Here is an 8,223-nt window from a genome sequence, read left to right as displayed (position 1 = left end):
TTTATTGAAAAACTCATGGCGACTCTACCAAGTTTACATATTATCGCAGCATGGCTTATTACTACATTTGTTGTGGCATGTTTGCTTGCATGGTCCACTTTGTTGTGACATCCTAGTTCAAGGTGGATTTTTTTCCCAAAAGCGGCCTAGTTTACTGAGAGCAGTTTAGATTCACATTGCACTAGATCCCGTTTGAATGGCTAATTTAGGCCCGATGAAGTCTATGAATACTTGTGTTAAGGCATGTTTGCTTTCTTGGTCCGAGTTTACAAGGAAATGCATTAATTACTTGTGGTTGAGGCATGTTTGCTTTCTTCGTCCTAGTTTACAAGGCAGTGCATTGTTTGCTGGTAGTTGTCCTAGTTTACTGGTGGCTTTCGGAGGGATTTTAAGCTAATTCTCGACGTCTTGATTGAAATCATTTTATGTAAAATTGCTTGTTTCTGTTGAGCTTATATGTGAAGCTACTCAATATATGGCTTCTCTATATATGGCACCCGGGTCGCCTCTATATATACATCATCTCATGTGTGTATTCTACACACTTTGGGGTTCTATTTCTGTGCTCTCTCTTTCTCTCTCAACATGGTATCAAAGCAGTACGTTTTTTTTTTTGATTTCTCTGCTAATTAAAAACGATTTTGCAGAAATCGATGTGGTCTACAACTTTGCAGAAGGAAGTTTTTTCAAATTCTTCACCGATTTTGAGTTATTGTTCGCGGACTGCGTACATGCCTGAAAAGCCTACTTCGCTTTTTGTTTTTGATTTCTCTGCTAATTGAAAACGATTTTGCAGAAACTCCCCGCTCAAGAGACCGAAATCAATGCGGTCTACAACTTTGCAGAAGAAAGTTTTTTCAAATTCTTCACCGATTTTGAGTTATTGTTCGCGGACTGCGTACATGTCTGAAAAGCCTACTTCGCTTTTTGTTTTTGATTTCTCTGCTAATTGAAAACGATTTTGCAGAAACTTCCCAGCTGAGAGACCGAAATCAATGCGGTTTACAACTTTGCAGGAGAATTTTTTTTCAAATTCTTCACCGATTTTGAGTTATCGTTCGCGGACTGCGTACATGCCTGAAAAGCATGTTTCGCTTTTTGTTTTTGATTTCTCTGCTAATTGAAAACGATTTTACAGAAACTACCCGCATGAGAGACCGGAATCGATATGGTTTACAACTTTGCAGAAGGAAGTTTTTTCAAATTCTTCAGTGATTTGAGTTATCGTTCGTGGACTGCGTACATGCGTGAAAAGCATGTTCCGCTTTTTGTTTTTGATTTTTCTACTAATTGAAAACGATTTTGCAGAAACTACCACCGTGAGAGACCGGAATCGATGTGATCTACAACTTTGCAGAAGGAAGTTTTTTTTCAAATTCTGCACCGATTTTGAGTTATTGTTCGCGGACTGCATACATACGTGAACAACAAGTTTCGTTTTATGTTTTGATTTTTCTGCTAATTGAAAATGATTTGCAGAAACTACCCGCGCGAGGGATTGGAATCGATGTGGTCTACAACTTTGCAGAAGGAACTAGCCGCTGCAGGCATCGGAATCGATGAGAAACTATTCGCTTGAGCCATCGGAATTGATGTGGTCTATAACTTTGCATAAGAAAGTTTCTCTAAATTCTGCACCAATTTTGGGTTATCGTATCGCGGACTGTGAATATGTTTGAAAAGTAAAATTTTACTTTTTGCTTTTGATTTTTCTCATAATTGAAAACTTCTCAATTATATTTTTTCTTCATCAATCATATATTTGTTACTGACGTAACTTTGCTGCAGAAGCCTGCTACATATCGTTCCGATTCAGCCGAGCAGTTGATGATCCTCCAAATTCTATTGAGCTACTGTTGGTACATGATTTTTTGTTATATGATATACTCGTTCATTGATTCTTGTATAATTATTCTTTTAGAGATATAGTTTCGTCGTTTTATTGATAATTTCTCGTTGATACCATAGTGGTTTTGATGGTACCATGATGATGTTTTGTTAGTACTTTGGTCATGGTGATTTTTGTTGATACCATGATGATATTTCATTGATACCATAGTTATTCTCGGTGATGCCATGATGATGTTTCGTTGATACCATGGTTATTCTCGGTGATTCCATGATGATATTTCGTTAATTCCATGGTGATTTTGGTTGATACCATGATGCTGTTTCGTTGATACCATGGTTATTCTCGGTGATACCATGATTTTGTTTCGTTGATACCATGGTTATTCTCGGTGATACCATGATGTTGTTTCGTTGATACCATGGTTATTCTCGGTGATGCCATGATGTTGTTTCGTTGATACCATGGTTATTCTCGGTGATATCATGATGTTTTTTGTTGATACCATGATGATTTATTCATTTTTATTGATACAATGATGATGTTTTGTTAATACTTTGATGATATTCATTGATCACTACGTTGATAAATGTTTTTTTATGTAGTATATACACATATAATTTGCATCACGTAATCACGTATCTTGTACTTTTACGTTCATACTCTATGTACCATATGTTTTCGTACGTATATATGTCGTCAAAAAAGTGGCGTTGCGAACCATCTCTTATGGCATTGTGAACGTAAATTATTTCACTAACGATGCCAATCATTTTCATGACGTTTTTTTTTTTTTTTGAGTCTATGATCTATGTAGGATTCATCAAAGAATTGATTTTATGAAGACAAACTTGGTGACAATAAAAGATTTATGAAGATATGTTTGGTGATGTCATATAGATGACAACATGAAGATATGTTTGGTGATGTCATATAGATGACAACATGAAGATATGTTTGGTGATATGATAGTGATGACAAGCTACATAGCAGATTCATGGAGACACTTCTAATTACGAGCTAATCGATAGCCTTTACACCTCTTTATTGAACCTTTGTATTCATTATTGTATTTGATAGGATAGGAGTAATGTAACTCCTCATAAAACATTCATTGTAAAAGGAGTGATGTAGCTCCTCATAAAATATTCATTGTAAAAGGAGTGATGTAGCTCCTTATGAACATGTGTATATTCAATGATTTTTATAATATAACGGTGGGTGTATATAGAGATGTGGGTTTTTCCCTTGATCCCCCAAGGGTTTTTTCATCCACAGTTAGGGACCCTTATTTGAGCGGGGGTGTTGAGCTTATATGTGAAGCTACTCAATATATGGCTTCTCTATATATGGCACTCAGGTCCCCTCTATATATACATTTTTGTTTTATGATTTCTCTGCTAATTAAAAACGATTTTGCAGAAACTACCTGCACAAGAGACTGGAATCGATGTGGTCTACAACTTTGTAGAAGGAAGTTTTTTTAAATTCTTCACCGATTTTGAGTTATCGTTCGCGGACTGCGTACATGCCTGAAAAGCATGTTTCGCTTTTTGTTTTTGATTTCTCTGCTAATTGAAAACGCTTTTACAGAAACTACCCGAGAGAGAGACTGAAATCAATGTGGTCTACAACTTTGCAGAAGGAAGTTTTTTTTCAAATTCTGCACCGATTTTGAGTTATCGTTCGCGGACTGCATACATACGTGAAAAGCAAGTTTCGTTTTATGTTTTGATTTTTCTGCTAATTGAAAACGATTTGCAAAAACTACCCGCGTGAGGGATCGGAATCGATGTGATCTACAACTTTGCAGAAGAAACTAGCCGCTGCAGGCATCGGAATCGATGAGAAACTATTTTCTTGAGCCATCGGAATTGATGTGGTCTATAACTTTGTAGAAGAAAGTTTCTCTAAATTCTGCACCGATTTTGGGTTATCGTATCGCGGGCTGTGAATATGTTTGAAAAGCAAAATTTTACTTTTTGCTTTTGATTTTTCTCATAATTGAAAACTTCTTGATTATATTTGTTCTTCATCAATCGTATATTTGTTACCGACGTAACTTTGCTACAGAAGCCAGTTACATATCGTTCCGATTCAGTCGAGCAGTTGATGATCGTCCAAATTCTATCGAGCTACTGTTGGTACATGATCTTTTGTTATATGATATACTCGTTCATTGATTCTCGTATAATTATTCTTTTAGAGATATAGTTTCGTCGTTTTATTGATAATTTCTCGTTGATACCATAGTGGTTTTGATGGTACCATGATGATGTTTTGTTAGTACTTTGGTCATGGTGATTTTTGTTGATACCATGGTTATTCTCGATGATGCCATGATGATGTTTCGTTGATACCATGGTTATTCTCGTTGATACCATGATGATATTTCGTTAATTTCATGGTGATTTTTGTTGACACAGTTAGGGACCCTTATTTGAGCGGGTGTGTTGAGCTTATATGTGAAGCTACTCAATATATGGCTTCTCTATATATGGCACCCAGGTCCCCTCTATATATACATCATCTCATGTGTGTATTCTACACACTTTGGGGTTCTATTTCTGTGCTCTCTCTTTCTCTCTCAACAGTTTCTTACAGGCTTCTTGTGGTTTTATTTGGTGCTGGTTTTTTGGCTACATTCATTTGAACATGCTGGGTTCAATGGGGGACTAACTTGTGGTTTTATCAAGGAGGATAAAGATGGCCAAGAAGACGAAGAGGAATGCAAGGAGGAGGAGGAGGGAGCAAGCAACGCGAAAGAGGACTCTGCTGACTCGACTTCCCTTGGGCTTGGAGATAGACCGCCCTCACTGCCTCTTGAGATTGTGGACACAAAGGAGGTGCCTGCTACAAATACAGATACATTTAGCCGGTTTGCATCCATGACGCTCAACGTTTATCTTGTGCACGAGGAGGTAGTGGGACATCTTCCTAATTGCAGTAGTGGCATGCATTATTTGGTTGTTATTCTTGGCAGGTTTAGGGTGTCAAATTTGTTCGAATGATTTGGCATAAAATCTTCTTTTAACCATGTAGGGAATTGTGAAACAACATAGACCAAAGCTGCAAATTTTTTCGTCAATGAAGACCCGGGTCGTTCTTGATGTCTCATCCCCACCTGGTGCAGTGGCAACCACACACGTGTCTCTGAATTTTGCCATACAAAATGGCCAGTTAAGAGTTATGGAAGAAGGGGGAGGTAGGGTTGTCACGACACGAGGAAACATCGCGACTGCCAGGTGGGTACAAGTCATGAGCCAGTTCTTACTATTTGTTTGCTTGCTGGTTTTTTAGGCCTCTTCTTCTTCTATAAAACTTGCACGCTAAGCCTTGATTGTTATCGCATGTTAGGCTTGGCTCTATTGCATGCATTACATTCAACTCCGACCGGTTCAAGTTATCAGTTAATGTAGATCAGCGATTAGTAACTGACATATTGCGTGGCGAGGCCAGTAGTAGGACTATTGACTTGTTTGGCCAGTAAGTTCTCTCTTGCCCTGATCATTGTAAATGGCTATATGCACATATAGGATTGCATGTGTTTTAATTTGGAAACTGAAATCTTTGCATAGGTGGATGGAGCACACCTTGCCTCCGACCATCCTAAGGAAAGTATGCTTTGTCGATTCGCTTTGGTTTACGATGGAGGGACGTATTCTGTCCATTTTTCTTCAGCGGCAATTTAGGAGTGTTGACATGTCATAGCTGGTCTTTTGCTTTTGGCCAGTCATTTGCAGGTATTTCAGGGTGACATAATGCTTTGTATGGTGAATTCTGAACTACTTCTCATTCGTAACACAACAATGTGTGCTTGAAGGCATCACTGGACTCTTTTTTCTCTCTACCTGAATAGGGGAGCAAGGCTCCTCCGATTGCTTGTCAAGAAGCACTATCTGATTCATTTTGATTCCCTCAAGGGTTTGACAAACCCTTTCGAGTGCCTAGAGCAAGTGCAAAGGTTGGTTTTCATAATGTGATTGTTGTGCCCAATAGATGTGGTTAAATTCAACTAACCTGGTTTGTTGTATGGATGTGCCTTAGTGGCCTTCGAAGCCTGGCAGAATTTGTACATGACAACGATATTCGACGTGCTTTGGCTGATTCCAAGGAAGATATTGAGCTCAAAGTTGTGGATGTGCCTCAGCAGACAAATGCGATCGATTGCGGATTTTATGTCATGAGGATCATGAGGTGAGATCATGCTACATTGTGCAATAGTGTCTACAGGTTGTTAGGGAGGGTCATTGCATGGATTAACATACGGAACTGTTCAGGAGGGAACTGATTGCAGGTGGATTGGAAGACCGGCCTGGGCGACATTGGCTTACAAAGGATTGGTTCCAGGACGTGGACGTATGCACTCTGAGGGTGCAGCTGCATGATTGGTGCTTACGTTGTATAAGTATAGTGTCAATTGAGTTCATATGCTAGATATGCTCCCAAAACACCAGCCCCCGAGCGTGCTATTGCTCATGCGTCTCTATACCTCCACGACCCTCCGTTTTGAGCGGATCTAAGTGAATGTTTTTTTTTGTGGATGGCTTACCTAGCTACGCATTTATGCGCAATGTAGCACACCCTTTGGATGTTTTAATTAAGTCTACGTAATGATTAGCCTTACGTTTCAATCTCATTGTCAATTGATCGGTCGTAGTGCTGTTATTTTGTCAATTTACAATTTCTCATTATGGGTTGTGGTATGTGTTGGTACCATTCATGAATGTGGTTAAGTTGAATCAGCTGGAATGACTCGGCTTAGGTGTTGTGGTGAGATGTTATTGGTGGCTGTTAGTATTGCTAAGATGTTTGGAGCATGCATATATTCTATTTTTATATCTCTTTCAGGGTGGTTGTTGGCTCCGATTGTGTTGTGGGTGTTGAGAAGCTCCATGAGTGGTGAGAGCGTGACATTGTCATAGCCTTTATTGTAGTCCAAGTGGGGTGTTTGTTGAGTTTACACATATGGATTTCCTTTGCTTCAGATTTAGCAAGCAGGTTGAACACATTTTAAGCTCGTCGTAGCTAAGTTTTGTGTACATTTGTTGGAATCTCTTTCTTGTCAGAATGTCAACGATTGAAACTCTCCCTCTCTCTTTGTAATGTTTTAATAATCTGATTGCTCATAGAGAATAGCAACTCTTAACTTCCAAATTTTATCTTTGGTAGATTTATGTATCCTCCGAAAAGAAAAGGTGCTTGTATTAAAAATGACAAATTGACAACCCTTTGTTGGCATACCATGTAGGCACATTGTGGTTGCAAACTTAAAGGACGATACATAGTATTTGTGTGCATTGGCAGAGTATTTATTTTGTTCAATGGATTAAATTGTCACCTGACCAATCAAACAAATGCATAGCCAGATTATACATACGAATATTGATTATACATACGAATAGTTCAACCAAGGAGTGAAGTTCGTCGCCAAGATGTTAGTGCTACAAGCCCATGATGTAGCACAAAGTTCATCTCAGCATTGGTGAGTGAAAAATGCATCATATAAATGCAAAGGCATTTTTCACTACATGGTTATGACACAAAGCCTAACAGAAAAACATCTCAAACCTTGCACCTTGAATGGTCAAAATACGGTGAAAGTATACGAAGGAGCCACTCTTTGCAAGGGTCTATGCTGCCCAACATAAGTCACTGCAGTAAGCATTCACTTTCTCCAGCCTCTTAATCATGAACCGGCTTCAAACATGCCATAATGCTCACCAAATCTAGTGGGAAATTAGTCGCAGTGCCCAAGAATGGTCAAACAAAACATCAGCCTTCCATCCCCAGTAACGTAAATAGTCGGTGACCGTAAATGTCTTGATCTCTGGTGCGGCACACATCTCATATATGGGCGGAAAAACAACTCACTCGCATGTATGGCAAGAATCCAAAAAACATCAAAACATCAAAAAGGAAATCAACCCTCTAACCCAGAAACTGTAAATTGTTGGATGCCATAAATGCCATTGATGCTTCGGATACCAAAAACTGTAAATAATCAGATACCAAAAACGCTAAATGTTTGCAAGTGAAATCCACTGAGAAATCAGATCAGCCTCAATGCCATCCAGTTAGGGCAGCCCTAGTGCTCAGAGATCGTACACAATCGGATAAGAAAAATTGGCTGGAAAAACAAGACATACATTTAGCAACAACCCATCCATGACTCTCACAAAAGGTCAGTTTCAATGCCATCCACTTAGAGCAGTCGTAGTCCATAGGGATCGTACATAATTTACAGGAAAAATGCATCAAGTTGGTAGCTGAAATGAGCTCATGACAAATTGGTAGAATAACTTTTCGAAACCCAGCTGTAACGCTCACGCACGATCAAGCAAGATGCCATCCAAAAAGATCAGCCTAATAGC

General features: G+C 38.9%; 1 pseudogene; it reads left to right on the top strand.

Moving 5' to 3' along the window:
- Positions 1–5,038: 5,038 nt before the first annotated feature.
- Positions 5,039–6,237, top strand: LOC147419919 (uncharacterized; annotated as a pseudogene).
- Positions 6,238–8,223: the final 1,986 nt, after the last annotated feature.

Source organism: Adiantum capillus-veneris, chromosome 29 (assembly GCF_014529385.1).
Source record: "Adiantum capillus-veneris isolate H3 chromosome 29, ASM1452938v2, whole genome shotgun sequence".
Taxonomy (NCBI): domain Eukaryota; kingdom Viridiplantae; phylum Streptophyta; class Polypodiopsida; order Polypodiales; family Pteridaceae; genus Adiantum; species Adiantum capillus-veneris.
Note: the sequence above shows the minus strand (reverse complement) of the source record. Positions and strands in the feature narration are given on the sequence as shown.